Source organism: Macaca mulatta, chromosome 9 (assembly GCF_049350105.2).
Source record: "Macaca mulatta isolate MMU2019108-1 chromosome 9, T2T-MMU8v2.0, whole genome shotgun sequence".
Lineage (NCBI taxonomy): Eukaryota > Metazoa > Chordata > Mammalia > Primates > Cercopithecidae > Macaca > Macaca mulatta.
The window spans coordinates 70,538,966-70,558,022 of NC_133414.1; the positions used below are offsets into that span (position 1 = coordinate 70,538,966).

General features: G+C 54.2%; 1 protein-coding gene across 26 annotated transcripts in view; it reads right to left on the reverse strand.

Annotated features, from left to right (window-relative positions):
- ZMIZ1 (zinc finger MIZ-type containing 1) overlaps window positions 1–19,057 on the reverse strand; it is a 244,518-nt gene that overhangs the window by 190,733 nt on the left and 34,728 nt on the right. For 22 of the 26 annotated variants that reach the window (XM_077946513.1, XM_077946501.1, XM_077946507.1 and 19 more), the window contains exon 2: window positions 3,953–4,062. The gene's annotated coding sequence lies outside the window, so the exon portion shown is untranslated. Of the gene's footprint in view, window positions 1–3,952; window positions 4,063–17,388; window positions 17,673–19,057 lie in introns of all 26 variants that reach the window. The other 4 variants (XM_077946495.1, XM_028826434.2, XM_077946504.1 and 1 more) reach the window with 2 other exon arrangements.

Here is a 19,057-nt window from a genome sequence, read left to right on the forward strand (position 1 = left end):
TAGCTGGCTGGACCTCCGTGCTCTGCCAGACCCTCTTCAGCAACCCACACACCTCTCCTAGGCCAGGGGCTGGAGCTTTCTACCAAAAGGGAAAAGCCAGTCTTCCCAAATGCTGCGAGATGAGGCGGCCGAGGGTGGAGCCTAGGTACCACTCTCTGCTGCCACTGTCTACACCCCTGCCCGATGTGGGTCTGACTTCAGCCTAGGAACTTAGGGTGGTTGTACCTCTGAGCCTCTGTTTTCCTATCTAGCAAATGGGAATAGGGCCTTTCAAGAGTTCTCAAGGGTGTGATGGGTGTGAAAGGGCTTTGCACACGGAAGAGAACTCTATAGTGCAAGAGGTCACGGCAGCTACTGAAGGTATCACAGAGCAAAGGCTGGAAGGAAGGAGCTGGGGGTCAAAGAAGTCTCCATGACATCTAACCTGCAGGAGTGAGTCTGCCAAGGAGAGATGGATGGGTAGGCAAGGGGCAGTCCAGACAGAAGGCTCTGCAAATAAAACACAGTAGACTCCCCATATCCTCCACTGCCCAGCCTGGTGGATTTGGAAAAGCACAAAACACCAGGCCACCAAGGTAGACAGGGGCAGCGCTGGAAGGTAAATGGGGCGGGGCAGGAGAGCCTTGAATACCACTACCTGACGGAAAGGGTTGCCGTTCCACCCTGGCCAAAGCTTCTGTCCTGGACTGCTTGGGATAAGCTAGATGCTGGCACCACTGACCCTCCTCTGCAGGCAGGAGGGTACCATCGCTCACTGGCAGATGAGGCTTATGGAGATGAGGAGGACTTACCCAAGGTCGTCAGGCTGGTAAGTAACTGGTGGCGCCTGCACTCGAACTCAGTTCTTGGCGCTAAACCCCACAACTGCTACACTTACTCAAGCAGCGTTGGCTTCATGGGCCGTCACACAGGGCTGCAAGCTTAGAAGGACCCCACTTTGCTGTCATCATCTTGAAATCCTTTATAATTCATGAACAAAGGGCTCTGCATTTTCATTTAGCATTGGACCACAGCTGAATTATTAGCTAGCCCTGATTCTAGGAGACTCTGATGGGTGTTGTTGGGTGCAGGTGCAGGTGCGAAGGGCCATGAGTAAACTCTCATTTTTCTGGGACTCTGGTGGAGTGGAGCCTTCTGCTGGGTCTTCCTTGGCCTTTGACATCAACCTAGCAAATTTCTCTTTCCAAGGCCCAGCTTAAATGTCACCTCCTGGGGATCCTTTCCGATTTTCTTCCAGAGGGGAACCTACCACCTATGCCAGGCAGAACCCTGGCTCCCTGTGCTGTGGTCCCACACTCTGACCCTTTAGGAGGTCACAGAGCCTCCCAGTGGGTATGCAGACAGTGGCTACCTCTCCAAAGGCCTAGGACTCCTCCAGGCCTCTTGGGTACCCCAGAGCTTTCTGCTGGCCAAGTTTCCAGAAGACAATCCTAAGGATGCTTTACAAAGGAGTCGTGGAGAGGAAGTTACTAGTTCATGCTAGAAAGCAGACCCCAGAAAACAGCCTATCTTTCTACTTGCAAGAAAATGGCAGGTATGCCTGCAAATACTAGGTCAGAAATAAAGCCCAGATAATCCCAGAAGCCTCCTTGGGAACCCCCTCTAACATGGAGGGGCTCTCTGGGAAGGAGGGAGGGAAAGGAAAAGGAAATGTTGAATTGAGGAGGGTACAGTGTGGTTAATAAGCACCCAATCCTGGCTGTGCTACTTCCTGACTGAGTGGCCTGCCCTCTCTGAGCCTCAGTTTCCTCATTTGCAAAGTGGGTAATAAATGACCTATCCCTGAAGGGAGATCATGGGAGAAAAGAGCATAAATGTTCACATCTGATGACCTGGATCTGAAGCCCAGCTCCAACACGCATGAGCAGGTGTCCCTGAGAACCTCGCCTACATTTATTGTGCCTCGATTTCCTCATCTGGAAATTGCTCGGTAAGACCTTCTTCTCAGGCTTCTCAAGGGGATTTAGAGAACTCACGGAGGCAATGTGCCAGTCTTTTGGCAGGGGGCCAAATGTGGTTGCTGTACCAAAGCTGGGCACTGCAGGCTCCCAAATCCTCAGGAGTCAACAGGGAAGTGCAGGTAGGAAAGCAAGAGCAGGGATGACACAGACCCCCACCACCCTGGAGGAGGCAGGCAGGGTGGACTGTCGTGCCCATGATTCAGAGTACCAAGGCCCCAGGGGATGAGAAGCCTGGAGAGCAACAGCCCCAGCATCCCCACTCTGCCCGTAACTTATTTTCTTCTCATGAGACTACTAGCTTCAATTTGTTGAAGCCCTGCAGAGTGCCCAAAATTGCTCTCCACAATCTATACAGCAGCCTCTCGTCCTTGCGGCCACCGTATAGGAGGTGGACGGGGACGATTCCTGTTTCTAGATGGGGAATGAGGCCCAGAGAGGGCAAGGGCTTGTCCATGGTCGGTTGCATGGCTGGCCCTCAAGCCCCAACACCCTCCCCAACATACACACAAACAGAGCTCAGCTCAGCCTCGGCCCAGGCTGCCCAGAGCCTCCCAGGACCTGCTGGAAGCTTTTGCTGGTGCAGAGCTATCGACCTCTGAATTGCCTCTTCTTGTTGGAACGCACCCTGCATTGTGTGTGCGTGGATATGCAGCCCCGTGTGTGTGAGAATGCTGTGTGCTTGTGAGAGTTTGGGCTCGTGTATGTGTGTAGTTCCAACAGGAGTTTGTGAATATGTATGTGAGCATGCAAGTGCATGCAAGTGTTATCTGTGTGCACTTACGTGGCATGCAGAAGCGACGTCTATGTACACGTTTGTGAGGAAGTGCACATTTGCACGTCTGTATTATCTGTGCACTCACCACCATTCATGTCTGTATGTGCATGCACATCCTGCCAGGTTCTGCTCCATCTACTGCTTCTGTCTCCCCATACTGTAACTCACTTGGGGTCACCTCCCCAGAATTCTCCCCCCTAGCCTCTGAACCCTCTCCACACCACTGCTACGGGGCTTGCCACATCATCGGGATCTTTCTGTTTCTCCATGGAGCAGAGACTGGGACAGGCCCCCTTCCCTTGCACTGCAGTGGGTGCCTAATCCAGGAGTTGGCACACAGTGTTTAATACAAGCTTAGGAAAACAAACGTGAGGTGCAGAGGGAAAGCAAGCCTTATCCAGCCTACACACCCCTCCTCTAGAGGGCGCCCTGGCTGCCACCTCAGAGGTACCTGGAGACCAGGCCTGGTCCCTGCCGCATCACATCACATGTGATGTCATGACTGCAGACCCACGAGGAGCCTGTCACCTGGTAAGAGCCCCCCTCCCTTTTTCTTGAGTTGGGACAGGATCCGGCACTTCTGAAGACACCCATAATTGCCCAGATCCCCACCCCCAAGAAGAAGCTAGGAGCAAGGCCAGAGGCAGAGTAGGCCAGGGGGGCAGTGCCTGGCACACTGGAGCCACACAGACTTGGACTTGAACCCTAGGCTCAGCTAGGTGTGCCGCCTGGGGCAAGTTAACGTCCTGAGTGAGGTTCAGTTTTCTCACATGTACAATGCTGGTGATTACAGCATGCCCTCATAAGGCTGCTGTGATGCTGAAAGAAGTAACAACTCTACAGTACTTCGCACAGTACCCAGAATACAGCTAAGTGCTTGTTGGGTTAGAGGATATCATTACTGTTATTTCCATAGACTAGAGTAGAAAGCTGAGGCCCTCTAGAAGGAAAGGGCTACCCAAGGCTACACTGAGAGTTGGCCGCAGAATAAAATCCAATGTCTAGGTCCCAGGTCAGGACACTCACCACCCTCCTCTGTGTGGCTTCCTTTGAGAGGAAAAGGCCAGGGAACAAATAAAGACTGAGAAAGAAGCCCCACCCCTCCCCAGCCCTCTGGACCCCTGAAACAGCACCATGCACTCTGGGTGGCCCGTACTCCCTGTCTGCCCCACATCAGCAGGTGCATAGCACCAGAGGGCCAGCCCATCTTACTCACCTGCTCAGGCCTCCGCCGAAGGACCAGGACTCAAGTCTGCTGAGAGTGTCTGGAGGACGAGGCAGCAGCCCCAGCAGCAGTACGAAATCAGAATACAGCTGCCGTGAGTCCTGTGGGAGACAAGAAACGGGACAGTGAGCTCCACGCTCTGACCCTGCGGGCAGCCCCTCACCCACATCACGGACCTCTAGGTCCTTGCAGCCATCTCCTGGAAGATGGAACTGGCCCACCAACATGGAGCTACCCTAGACACTGGATACCGCCCCGCCACTGCCAAATAAAGGTCGCAGCTCCTGAATGGCACATTCGAAGCCCCAGCTCCGGCCAGGCAGCCCTGCAGCCCTGAAAGCCACAGACCACAGCAGCAGCCAAACCTGCCCGCCCACCACTGGGTTCCAGTCAGCCCAGCCTCCCAGAGCCCCTGGCTCCGGCCTTGGCACACGCTGGGTGCCCTGATCAGAGCTCTTCTCCCCACTTCTCTGTCTTTCAAGGGCCCCTGGCCTTCAAGACTCTGCTCAAGTGCTTCCGTGGAGCCCTCTCCCACCTGCCCCTCCTTGCTCGTTCGTCTCCAGTGGGCTGTGCACCTGGCCAACCCTGCCTCCTCCCGCTTCCCACCGGACACTCTCCCGCTCCAGGCCCAGCTCCTGGACATTGGGAGTGAGGTCTAGTTTCTCTCTGTCCTCTGAACTGGTTAACAAAGACCACAAAGACTCCTTGATGGAGGAATGGTGCCGTGAAGGTGTGCAGTGAACAAACAGAACAACATGGGACGACTGAAGGCAGGAGGCCTCCCCGCATCCCTTCCTCTGTTCACTTCTAGAATATGGGGTCAGGTTGATGAGAAGAAAGAGACTTGGTGAGGTTGATACTTTTCTCTGTCATTTTACAAATGAGGAAACTGAGGCCCTGAGAGGGAAAGGGTTCCTCACATGGTGAAAGGCAAGGCTGGAGTGAAGTCCAAACCTCCTCAGGGATGGAAGCAGTGTGGCTGTCTTCCCCCCAGCTCCTGCATTTGCAGACCCCTGGCTTCCCTGACTGTTGAGGGTCAGGTCAACCATGAAAGGCAGCTTCTGGGAAAAGGAGAAGGCAGTGGGAGGCTTCTGGGGTGGAAAAAGTGTAGCAGGAAAGCTCACGCTCAGAAAAGAGGGATCAGCCTCAGGGCTCCACTTCCCCCGACCTGGGGGCCTGAGGCTCAGGGCGGGCAGAGGGGACATCATGGGAAGCCCCCTCCAGTGTCCACGAGATGCACCTCCAGCCCATCTGGGTCTTCTAAAGTCCCCTTCTGCTGGTGGGGCACACACTAGACACCAGTCCCACCACTCTGAAGAACAGTTTGGAAGGGTCTCTTACCCTGTGACCTCTCCCATGACCCAGCAACTCCATGTCCACAGAAAAATGTGCATATGTTCACCAGAAGACATGTGCTAGAATGCTCGTTGCAAGGCAATTCATAACAGTCAGAAAATGAAAACTTCTCAAATGGCCACCAACCACAGAATGGGTCAACTGGTGTTTCCACACAACAAACTGCTGCACAGGCTTGGGAATGAGTGATCTGCAACGTCATCCAACAACACCACGGGTAAATCTTGCAAACATAGTGTTGACTCAAAAAGCCAGGCACAACAGAGAATACACTTAAGAGATCCATTTATATAAAAGTCAAGAAGGGCAAAAAGACTCTACGCTTGTAATAGACGAAATACGGCAGGGTCCTCGGGAGTTCCCCCTATCAAAAGGTGGAGTCTGTTCTCCACCCACTGAGAGCTGGCCTTGAGAGTTGTTTAGATCAATAGGATTCAGTGTGAGTGACATTTTATGAGTTATAGAGACTAGGCCTCAAGAGGTCCTGCCATTTCTACCCTTCCCTCTCTTGGGAGGCTGCAGGCCATGGAGGGAGGTGTCTGTCTTCCTGGAGGGTGGGGAACTCCCCCAGCAACAGCCAGCACCCACTGCCTGTGTGACTGAGGCCGTCTGGACCTTCCAGTCCAGCAGACCCTCAAAGGTGACTGGAGCCACATGAGCCGAAGGGAATCGGGGGAGGAGCCGAAGGGAATCGGGGGAGAAGCCCAGCCAAACCACAGAACTGTGAGGTTTCATAAATGGTGTCTGCTTTAAGCCACCAAGTTTTCAGGTGGTGTGCTGGGCAGCAGGAGATAACTCACAGCAGGCTGGAAGTCAGGATAGTCGGTATCCTTGAGGCGGCAGTGACTAGAGGGCACAGGGGGCTCTAGCTGGTCTGCAAGGTTCTGTTTCTTGATCTGCCTGGCGGCTACAGAAGCATGTGCCCTTCAGGATAATTTGTCAAGCTACAAATGTAGGAGATACACACTTTTCTGCATGGGTGTAACACTTCAATGGGAACTAAAGACAAATCTTTCCATGGCTCTCTGCCCAGGTGAATCAGGTCAGCCCCGCCCTGGCCGGCTGGCCTCTGTAGCCCATCCCCAGCCCTGCAGGCTCTACGTCACTCTTTTGTGCACCTCCACAGGCTGCATCACACCTCCACCCCAGGATGCCCTTCCCCTTCCTACCATGCTCAAGCCTGCAGTCAGGTGGCACCTTCTCCTGGAAGCCCTCCCTGACCTCCCCAGGCCTTGCCTGGGTGTCCATATTCACACAGTTCTCTCTCTGGGGCTGGGTCTTCCCCAGGGTGTGTAAATTTCTCTTCTGCCTTCCCAGCTCTCAGAGATCTCTAAGCAGAAGCTCTGCCAGGGTTGGGTGGCACCCCTATTCATCTTTCCCCAGGGTCGAGACACCCCCAGCCATACTGTGAGGGCAGAGCAGGCTTCAGGGGAGAATGGGGGCCTGGGATCACAAGATGGGTCAGCTGCCAGCACCCAAAATGGCAATTCTCTCCCGGGGTCCCAGCCTTCTCCCACGGAGATGGAGGGTGGGGCTGAATCTGGGGATGCGGTAAGGGGCTAAGAGTGCAGGGTTTATGGTGGGGATTATACTCCCCATTTTGCAGTAGACCATGATGCCCAGTAAATGTGCGCCACTCCTCCCCTCTTAATTATCTATTAAAACAAAATTGGGAGACCCATGGTAGTAGTATAATGCTACACCCTCTGGCAAAACAATGCGAACTGCTGGGCAGACAGAAGGAAGAGCTGTAATGCCAGACAGAGTCTGGGCATCGGCTCCACCAAAATCCTTCCACGTATTGACTCCATGAATTGTCCATCAGCCCCGAGTGACTGAGAAGGCGGAAGCCCTCCCACGTCCGACCTCAGGTGAGTGACTGGCTGGGGCCTCAGCTGATCCCTAAAACCAGGGCCTTGGCCTGGCCACCCCTCTAAGGGCCTCTTGCCCCCATATTTGCATCTCCAGCTCTGTCCTAAATAGGTATGTGGCCTCTGGGGAAATCTCTCAGCCCTCAGGTCCCCCCAGTGTCATCTAAGAGCTATGGCTGACACAACGATCTCTGATGAGCCAGTTTTCTCTCCCGTGGGAGGAACGGAGTTCCTGATAGGCCAAGGTGGTGCTCAGGCCCAGCCTCTTTCCGCCTTCCTCAGGGTCCCCACTGTACCCGCGATGATGCTTACCAGCTGTAGGATGATGCAGCCACCTCACACACTACAGGCAGGCCACAGCACCTGTCACCTCCCTGCCTTCTACCTCCAGGACCTTTTGCTAAGAGAGGAAACTCCTTACCCAGCAGAGAGGCCCAAACAAGCCAGAAAGTGGCGAGGCTGGGAGAGGGAAAGACATCAGATCCCAGGAAACACGGTCCGTCCCATAGCAGAGAAAACTCCAAGCCCACAGGGGCAGCTGGGTAGGTCACAGCCTAACATTAGAAGCAACTCTGGACTAGAGTACGCCTTCCACAAGTGGGTCTGCTACCTTGAGAGGTGGTGAGTACCTCATTCCCAGAGGCATGCAAGCAGAAGGGAGCTGCCACATGGTACTGTGGGTGCTGTAAGCACCAGAACAGAGCTGGACTCTGTAGTTCCCAAACTCCTCTGCTAAGAATCACCTGGGCTGATTGTTAAACCCACAGCTTCCCAGGCCTCTCCCCTGGGAATGGAAGTCTATGGGTCTGGAACACAGCCCAGAAATTTAAATTTTTAGCAAGTCCTCTCGGGTGATGCTCTGCATCTGGAAAGTTTGGGGGAGCACTGGCAGATGACCCTCCAGGTCCCTCTGAGTCCCTCACTCCACTCCACCACCCACACCCCATCTGGAAGACACCACCCGGGCAGCAGCCTTATTGCATCGTTAAAATAAAAATGATTTAGAAGCTTTAGGAGGGGGCAAAGATGTCAGGGGGAGGGGAGATTCTCAGCCCACGGTGATACCGGCGGCAGCTCCTTCCTAGCCCCCCTGGGCCCCCCAGAGCCATCCAGAAAAAAAGCTTAGCATTTGAGAGGGGGGTGCTGACAGCTGTTCAGCTGCTGCTCAGTGAGGCCCCGGAAAAGCAATTATCTTGCTCTTAGCAGAGAGGAGCTGGCTTTTACCCGCCCCTTCCCTCCCTCCCTTCTCCCTCCCACCTTCACACACACACACACACACACACACACACACACACACACACACACTCCCAGGCCAAGATGCTGTGGCTGGCTCTGAACCCGCCTTCCCCCACCCCTAGCCTCCAGATTTCTCCGACTCACTCAACCTCCATCCTCAGAGCACATTTCCAACACTTAAATCATTTAGCCCGCTAAACCGGAGACGGCGAAATGGGTGCTATTTCTTAAAAACATACAGAGAGCGTATTAAATTATTGATAGCCATTAAACAGGGGGAAAAAATTAAACAGCTCTCAGCTCTTATCAATCATTCATGCAGTTTCCACTGGGGTGTTTTCTGGAGAGTGATCACTCTGGCAACCCGGGGAGCCAGCTCCTGCTGGGCAGGGAAGGCTGCCGCTGCACGGAAACGGAGGGGGCCACCCCAGTCCCCAGCAGTCAGCGGGGCAGCACTGCCCTCAGAGGGGATCAGGGGCAGGGGTCGGGCAGGCAAGTCAGCCTCTCTCCATTTGCAAACTCCCACCTCCTCTTCGCCACACCATTAACAAAGGGAGACTCCAGCGCCGCTTTCAGGAACCCCCTTAATTAAATCCAGCCTGCTTTTATTGAGCTGATACTACACATCAGACCTGTAGGACCCACAAAGAAAAAAGCCTCAAGGCACCCACTCAGGCGAACGGGCTCCAAACGTGAATATACTACACTGTGACAGGAGCCGTCAATGGAGAGGCGGCTCAGAGGAAAGGGGGGCAGCCTTGGCCAGAGTAGGGGGCCAGGGAAGTCTTCACCAAAAAAGTCATTCTTGTGTAAATTCTTGGAGGGGGAGCAGAAAATCACCCAGACGAGTTGGAAAGGGCATTCTAGAAAAAGGGAATAGAATAACTCAGGCGAAAGCACAGCCTAGCGCGGTGCCTGTATCTCAGCACCCACCCTGCCAACAACAGCCCATGGGGTGGGGGCCTGGGCACAGGAAGTGGAGTGTGGAGCAGCTGGAACTTCAGCCTCTCCTCCAGGCACTGGTCATATTAAGGCCAGGCCAGGGGAGGGAAGCACAAGGCCAGGACCCTCCAGGTGTGGATGGGCAGGAGGTTGGGGTTCACCCCAGCTGCCCGGGCAGCAGCACCTCCACCCCCGCATGGCAGATCCATTTCCTGGCTCTGACTCAGGACACCTAAGCCAGTGTGACGCAGACCACGGAGGCTGCAGGCCCAGTATGCTGCCGGTCTCTCGGCCACAGACAAGCCTGGCAGAGCTGCTCAGGAGACAGGCTCCCTCCTACCACTGAGCCATGCCAAGGACCTTGGCACCAGAGCTGTGGGAGCCAGCAGACACCTGATACCACCCAGCCTCGCCGCACAGGGACCATCCACAACCAGAGGCCACTCGAGGCTCTGAAGCCAGGCCTGTCCCTGCCCTGGTATACAAGGCCAGCTCTGTATGCTGAAAGGTGTTCAGAAGCCCTTACTTGCTGCCTTGTTCAGAGCCCAGGAGATCAGGAGCTCAGGATCTCAGGAGCTGGGAGCCAGGAGCCGGGAGGAGGCCCTGCCAAGTGTTGATAGCACCCTCGCCAGAGAAAGCTGCTGTCACAGGGAAACATTCTGGGGAGAGTGGTTGTTTACCACCAACGCCTGGGACCGTCAAGAAATAATCAGAAGAAATCAAATTTGCTAAGTTGTGAAAGATATAAAGGAACCCTCCCTCCCCAAACACCCAGACATTTTGACCTGGACAATCAGGCTGCTCTCTGTTGACCTGGTTTGGGGGAAATGTCCTTAGATCTGCAGGAATGGGTGGGTGGTGGGATATGTGCAATCAGCCAGGATTGGGAGACTGGGTCCTCAGCTCTGCCTGGGCTCTGCCATCAACCCTCCCCTCTCTGGACCTCGTCTGCTCCTCTCCTCTGTACAGGGACAGATACACATTCCAGGCTCCTTCAGCCGTGCTGATATTACAGGGCAGAGGTGGCTTCCAGGCAGCCTGTCCACAGAGCCTGCCAGGAACATGGGGTTCCTGAAGCCTACCCCAACACCTCTGCTATGCTCACCCGAGGACTTTCGGTGATGGAGCCCAGTGGGTCTGAAGTCATCAGCCATTTCCCTGCTCCCTCACACACCTGTGCTCACACCTGAATTGCTACATGTCACCCCCTCCCTTTAGTTCAGCCTCCACACAGGTACAGGACCCGTGCCCAGCGTGGGTCCAACCTGGCACAGAGCAGGCTGTCAAGGAAGGTCTGCTGACCAGCAGAATCAAGACAGGAACGGGCAAGCAGCCCTACAACCCAAACTGAACACACCTGTCTCCCACTCAGGTACTAGCCCTGACTCCCCACTGCCAGCACATCTCACTGCCAAATTTTCAAGTCCTGCAAGTCCTTCACTTGTGAGTTGTGTCCACACTTCTAGAAGTCTCTCACACCCTCTACACTCCAGCCATACCACAATTACTCAGTGTTCCCTGGATGTTCATGCCCCAGGGCCTTTGCATATGCCATCACTTTTTCAACCCAGCCAAGTCCTACTCTGGGTCAAGTTCTAACTCCCCATTTGTAACTGTCGCAACACTTTACACTAAACTGAATTCTGTTCATATTTGTTCCAAGCACTCAAACAAACCACCCCAGCCCCCAGCCTGCAGCCCCCGATCAGCTCTTCCTAATAGCTAACCTACATCACACCTGCTGTACTTTTAAAAACCATTCCCTGGATGGTGGGTGAGACGTTCTCAGCCAAGTATAAGTGAGACTGTATTCTTGGAGCTCCCTAAACTGAGGGAAGGGGCAAGCTTGGGAATTTCCAGGCAAAGCCAGCAGAAATTGGCCACAAATGAATCATTAACTCTCAAGTCGAGAGCTCCGAGTAGCTGGTGCCAAGGTCTCAGGCTCTGGCCTGTGTGGGCCCACTTGGCCTCCCTTGGCTCAGGCCTGAGGGTGCACATCCCCCATCACCCCCACCCCCTGGCCATCTACTTCACCCCACAGCCACTGGCCACTGAGAGCAAAGACTGGGTGGCCAGGGCAGGCCAAATGTCTGATGGGAGAGGGTACGCCTTTCCCCAGGAATGACTCTAAACTTTTGCCCACACTCTTCTCTCCTTCTGGAATGCTATCCCTTCCAGTAAGCTAAATCCTCTTTGTCCTTCAAGGACTGGCTCCAGCCTGGCCTGCCTCCTCCCTTGCCTGCCCACCTGGGCCCCATGACCTTCGAGCCCCTGCAGCCCTGCCTGTGTCTACCAGCTGTCTCCTCCCTGCCCTGGCCTGGGTGCCAGGGCCTTGTTTCTTCAGTGAAGCCCCTGCTAGGATGGGGACATTTCATGCTCTACTGGACCCTAGCAGCTATCATTAAGTTGGGCACAGACTGGGAAGCCCACTGGTGATGGGGACTGCTCATGGGCTCTGTGCACAGGGGCCCTGGTGGTGGTCAGCCCAGGAGCTGGGCAAGGGGAGCAGGTGGGCTGGCAGCCATCTGCATAACTGTGCAAGGAGGCCCTGGCTGCCAGTGGCCACCCCATCTGGAAGCACAGGTGAGTGCATGGCAGATGATGTATTGACACCTGTAACTGGGATACCTGTTAATGAGGTATCATCTGTATTTCCAGACTTCATGTCCATCGGTCACGAAGTTCATGAGTTTAAGCCCTTCTTCCAGGCAGCTTAGAAGAACTATGGTGAAACTGGAAGCCCCAGACGGCAGTGTTGGCAGTGGGGGCTGCAGTCCTCACCTAGCTCAGGTAAGACACCATGTTCCCCTGTGGGCCTTCTTTCGGAGCCTCTGAGCCAGGTGCGGTGCAGCCACCATGTGGTTCAAAAGAGATGGGTGAATGTAACCACTGGCTTCCCACTGTGGGGCTGGGTGGCCGCAGGGGGCACAGCATTCAGGGTCCCAGGAGCCAGCTCCTTTGTAGTCCGCCAAAATCAGTACCAACCACCTCCTTCCCCAGGGCACCTCTTTCAGGCTGAGGCTGCCAGTTTTAGCATGGCCCTCCTAATTCCCTGGAAGAAAAGCTTGAACTCTTCTTCGGTGGGACGGATGCACATCAAGTCTGGAAACACAGATTAAACCTCATTAATAGGTATCCCAGTGTGATATTAAAGCACCATCCGCCATGCATTCACCTGTCCTTCCAGACCAAGTGGCCACCGGTATGGCAATAAGGCCAGAAACAAGAATAACAAATACCACTGATTTGAGCAGCTGCTTTGTGTCAAGCTCTGTGCTTAGCTCCACACACATTTCTCCTGAATTCTCCCACCATGTCAGGAGTAGATACTACTATGAACATGCCTGCTGGAAAGATGAGAAATCCAAGGATAACAGAGACGAAGACGAAGTAACCTTCCTACATCCAAAGCCAGAGGGTGGCAGCATGGGGGTTTGGATGCAGGTATCTGGCCCAGGCCCTGCGTGCCACCCCCAAGCGCCCAGCACCCCTCATCTCCTTTGCTCAGAGCTGGAACAAATGCTATGGGTACCACCCTGCAGCCTTCACTGAACCTTTTTCTCATGTGACCTTCAAAACACTCCGTGAGACCACTGGTGAGGGTCATTATTGCCATTTTACAGATGGGGAGACTAAGGGCTGCTGGGGGAAGGAACTTCTCTAGCAATTTCTGCACCCCTTTTGTCCTCACAATAACCCCATGAGGTGGCTGTTGCTAAGACCATTTTGCAGGTGGGAAAACACTGAGGATGGGAGAGGCAGAGGGGCTGTCTAGAGCCTGGATTTGTGCACCGGGCTGCCTGACTCTTGACTGGGCTTCTTCCATGACCCAGGGCTGTCCTCAAGGCCTGGCACAGAATATGGGTGAGTGCGTGGGCATGGGGGGGAGAAATAAAGGCTGGATCAGGAACCCAGTGTGGGGACGTGGGGGTGGGTGCCACATTCCTCCCTCCCAGCCTCCCCTCTCCAGCACCATCCATATGGAGGTGGGGTGGAGATGCTGAGGACAGATGAGGCTACCTCCCCAGTTCCTTCAGGACTCCTGGGCTGGGGCACTCTATACTCATTTACAATGACAGAGAGTCTTATCCACGAGCCTAATGATCAGGCGGGGGCAGTCAAGCCATGCTGGGCACCGGGTATGTGTTGCACGCAAGGATGTGAGTGTCGACAACACCCATAGTGAAAAAGACAGGATGAGGTGGCAGCCGCATGCCCACACGTGTGCACACAGACACATGTACACAGGCGCACATGCAGAGAGGCGTGTACACCCCTCACCAATGCATATCCACACTGGGACACACACAGGACAGCGAACAGACATCCACTTCCCAGAACCACAAAGAGATCAACACAGACAGACGCAGCCCAGAGGACATAGGCACACGGATGCCTGCAGAGTGCAGGCAGACACACACATGTGTGCACCTGGGCACACCTGTGCTCATCTGTACACAGGCCCAGAGCAGCACACACCTGCATGCTGGGCTAACACAGCTGATGGGCTGTGGGCAGGGATGTGGACAGCCTCAGATGCACACAGAGCATGTGGGCCTGGGCGTGCCTACCCAGGCATGGGTCTGGGTGCATGCATGTGAGCCTTGGTGGTGGTCAGCCTCAGGAGCCAGGCAGGGGAGCAGGTGGGCTGGCAGCAAGGTGGGCTTGCAGAATTGTGCAAGAAGCCCCTCACTGCCTCTGTGCTGATGGAGTCAGGCCTGTCCAAAACAGCCCCATAAATCAGGACGCTGCCTGCTGCAAGCATTTACATCACTGTCCCCGGGATGCAGAGCTTAGAACAGAGAAGCAGCCGACCTCAGGCCCTGCTCCCCGATCTGTGTGCATTACGGGGAGATGGTTGGTATTTGGCATTCCTTCCACCCAAGGCCACCTCCCCACCCTTACCCCAATCAGGCCCCCTGTCCTGCTAGCCCACCATGTCCTGCCTCCCTCAGGCCTTTCTTCCCCATCCCACCTTTCTTCCTTCACTTTCAGCCTGAGATCTCAAAGTGCACCACCAGCCTGAGCACCACCATCCCATCCCCAGTGCTGAAAGTTTCTCCCAGCAATCAGCACCCTAGGACCTAGGTATGGGTGGGTGGGGTGAAGAGTTCATTTCCAGACAGCAACACTCCAGGTGGTTATCAGATCCAAGATCTGAGCTGGGGTTCATACCCAGCTCCACCTCGGATGAGTCCCGCCACCCTTTCTCCCAGCCTCACTTCCCCTGTCGTAAAGTGGGGACTGGAATGGGCCCTCCCAGGGCTGCTTGTCCTGAGGATCTGCTGCCTAGGGAAAAGCTCCTCTGTGGATGCTGATTAATTATGACTATTAATAATACAACCATCTGTATCTCACAGTGGAGCGAGGATGATTAAAACTGGGCCCTATGCCCCAGTGGCAGAATAAATGGGTCTCCGGGTGGGCTTGGGTGTCAACACTAGCCTGGAAACAGATTGCTGGTGACTGTGTTGGGAGGGGCTCTTTATACTGCACAGACAGATGCTGAGAGGAAGGACGGAAAGGCAGGCAGGCAGAAAGAAGGTGGGGAGCTGGCCTACCAGACGACGAACAATAGACAATTACCCCATGCCAGGGCTCTCAGGCAGGACTCTGTGCCTGCCCCTGGGACAAAGCAACTGGGTCTTTTCACCTCTTCTCAACTCCACCGCCACCCTACAACACAGCCCAGAAGTTCCAGCTGCTGGAGGTAGTGAGGGGGTAGGCATGAGTGCCATCCTCTGTCCAGAGAAGTTTTGGAGGCTGCTATCTGCCAGGGTCAGGCCAGTGTCCTCCCTGCCTCCTGCAAGCTCTGCTCCAAGTAGCGTCCATGGATGGAGGAGCCTTTCTGAATGCCTCCGAGTAGTGTGGACGCAATGGAGATGGTCCCTCCTCCCACCGCGCAGCGGGGCCCAGTGCACCTCTGACCTCACCCATCCACTTGAACGCTCTTTCGTAGTGAACACATCTGCCTCCCACCTCACATTCACCAGACTGTGAGCTGCTCTGACCAATCCACCTCTGAGAACACCACCGGCGTCCCCCCAGAACCCTCACCTGAGCCAGACACTGGTAACCCAGTAATCCTCACAACAGTCCCATGTGTGTTTACACTCATTTTATCAATGAAGAAACTGAAGCATAGAGAGAGAAAGGAACTCACCAAAATTCACATGGCCAGGAAGTAGTTGAAATGCAAAGCATGCTGTTTGACTCCTGAGGTCTAACCCACCAGGCTACAAAAGCTGACTGAATGAATGAGGCTTAAATAGCAGGATGCAGAAAGTTTTGAGCTTTGTAAGTGGACACCAAAGTGGCCAGAAGATGGGTGTCACGGGTTCAGGCCAGATGTCTGCATTAACTGGCTGTGTGGCCTCAAGCCAGTCACTTGCTCACTCTGGCCTTCAATTCCCTCACCTGAAAAAAGTGAACAAATGGAGCTGCTCCATCCCCTGGCCAGATGCAAAGGCAATGGAAGAGTGAGTGCTCTGAAAATGATCAAAGCGCATGATCATGAGGGCTATACCCACAGCAGCCAGGACTTCCAAAGCGGAGCCCAAACGCCTGTTCAGGCAGGAGCACTCAAGAACAATAGATGAAGGATCTGAAACCAGGGCTGTCCTAGAAAATCTGGGGCACTCGGCCACCTGCACGATGCCTGTAGTGAGGTAGTATTACATGGGCTGCCGCCAAGCCAGGCGGAAGCACCTCTCCAGTCCCATTTGTCGATCATTCTTGGGTCTCATCAACACATTTACTGGGTACCGACCCCGTATCCAGCCCTGGCAGGGAGGGGGTATGGAATGCACAAAGGTTTCCTAAACTCAAGGGCTGAGTGTTGACCCTCCAGGGCCTGCAATGTGGTTGGGGGATGCCCCCTTGCACAACAGGCAAAGATCGGCCAAGGAGCATCTGCTAAGTCCCTATAGGAGCATCGGGGCCTAATCACCCACTGATTGCCAGACTGGGTGCTGGCGATGCAATGGGGGCAGGATCTAGCCACAGGCTTGGGGGAGCACGTGAGTCACAAATAAAGGCCTGTGTGCCCCCAGGCTTCCTTCTCACACCCATGGCAGGCAGTATCAATTGGTCCCCACACTCTCTTATAGAGCTCCTGGTAGCCTCAGAATTGCTACTCCGTATAGCACTCCAGGCTGTCACTCCCAGGCACAGCATAAAACAAAACCTACAGCACTTGAAGTCCCTGTTAGTGGAGCAACTACTACATTCTGCTGGGGTCAGCCATGTCTGGGAGAGCTAAGGTCTTGGTCTCTGGCCTAGGAGATAGCAGCTGGCTGGTGTCAAACTTAAGACTCTCAGTTTGGGAACTTCAATGGAGAGGCACAGAGGGCCTGGGGGTGGGGGGATTTGGTTTTGCTACAGAATCCCAGCTTCTTGGCCAAGACTTTCCACGATAGTGGGTTCCCTTGGCCCGGATGCCAGGATGGGGCTTTCTGTAGCCCCGCCGTGTTAGGGAGTGTGGTGGTCACCTCTGGGTATTGTGCAATCGGAAGACAATTTACCAAAATGTCCCTCCTGCAACCCCTCCCCACCCATTCCTTCTACAAGGGCACAGAAATCAGTGAGCACTTAGGGGAAGGACAGTTTGCAGAGCCCCTCACATTTCCTCCCCATCTTCCTGATGTTTGTCATTTCCTTCTGCCATCAAAACTGCCATTAGCTTAACAATCAATTCACAACTTTTGCATAAATACATTTATTTGTAAAAGAACTTTATAATACTACCTTAAACACAAAATTAGCCTCACTCACCAAGGATAGAAGTGAAACACAAAAACAAATAGGAGGCGAACAAACAATGGCATTGTTTTGCTGCCTGCCTGCTGGAGGCTCTGGGTCCTGCAGGTGCTCTCTGTTGAAAAGGGACACCAGCAAGTATCCAGTCCCTGGGGGCTGTCCTTGACACAGACAGCCAGAGGGCTAGAGGGGACTGGGGGCGGAGGGGTTTTCTCAGTCCTGATTAACCTGAACTCCTGAATGCCAGTGGTCATTTTTGTTTACCTTTGAGGAGCAGAAAGCAGCTCAGTTCAGTGGCGCTCTCAGGATCAAGGCAGCCTGTAACAGGTCTGTTACACAGAAGAGGCTCAGAGAGGTGGGCCCACTGGCCCCAGGTAACACAGCAGTGAGTGGCCAAACCCGGCTTCCGACTCTGGTCTCTTGCCTGAGCACAAGGTCTCTCTTCGCTGTCACCGCCTTCTTTATGCCACACGGAGGCACTTAGGCAGAGCAGAGTCGCTGTGGCCTGCGTCTGGCACGGTAACAGTTTTTACACCTGAGGTTAACAGCTGTGATTTAAGAGGTTATTTGTCTAAATTTTCAGGAATCAAGTTTCTCAGGGAGGAGACAACTAACACATTGGGCTTGGGAAGCTAGTCTTTTTAGAAAATATTTATAGCATTTCAAGACAGTTTGGTGGCAATTGGATCTAGCATCTGCTATTTTCCTCACTTTCCACCATGGCTCTAAAACCCATGGCAGTTAAGACACACACACACACACACACACACACACACACACACACACACACACACACCCCCACCCACCCACAACAACCACCCAACAACAACAGCAACCACATCAACGCTGATAGGAAATCAAGGCCCATCGTTTCTTTGACAAACAAAACATGAAGCTGGCATGATTTCAGAAGGCTCATTACTGCCTCTGGTTAAAACCCCAGTGCGCCTCCTACTAGCAATACCTAAGGCTGATGCTCAGAGCGCCGTGGCCAGCGGGCCAGTCCCCAAGGCTACGATGAGGTTCACGGCCTCCAGAGTTGGGTTTGGCAGGACTCCCAGGCCCGAGGCTGTGGCTCTCACAGGAAGCCCCAATAGCAAAAGAGCCCTTCCCTGAAATTTGGATTCTGGCTACAAACTGGACAAAGACAGGGAAAGAAGGCAACCTCTGGAAATCAAAGACATCCTACGACCAGGCACTGAGTTGGCCCATCTCTGTACATTACCTTGGTGGGTATTCACCCATCCAAGCTCAGTGACGTCTATTGTACCCATTTTGCAGATGACAAAACTGAGGCCTTAATAAGCCAGGAGATTGTCCTGAGAGCACAATGGCTTATATGGTAATCTGGTCCCTCTGACCCAACCAGGCAGCCTGGTGTTCCCACCTCACCTCCAGTGACCACCCTGCACGTGGCTTCTATGCACGTGGACTCTATACTCATCTGCTCCCCCAGGTCCTGCAAGGTGACTCCCTAGACCAGCCTCCAGGTCTTTACTCACACCATGACCCTCTCAATACCAAATCTCTGTCATTGAAAGGCTGCATCTCACACGGAGACCCTGAAGACCTTCTACTCCATCCTGGGATCTCAGGTGGGATTCTGAGGTCCAGAGAGGGGAGGGGTCACTACACTGTCTGATGACCAGATGAAAGTGAAGCAGGTCTGCTGTGAAAAATCCCAGAGCATGTTGCTACTCCTGCTGTCCTTCCCATCCCAGTCCAGGCATAGGAGAGGCAGTTGCTAGTTCATAGTAAGAAGTCAGCCCAGCTGGGAACAAGGTTGGTGGTGACACCAGGGCTCGCATCCAGCCAACGGCAAATGGTGCTTGAATGACAGACCACCTTCCAACTTGTCCAGGTCCAGCCTTTTGGGCAGAGACATCGACCACTGTGCACCCCCAACCACACCCGCCTCCAAGCCAGCGGACCA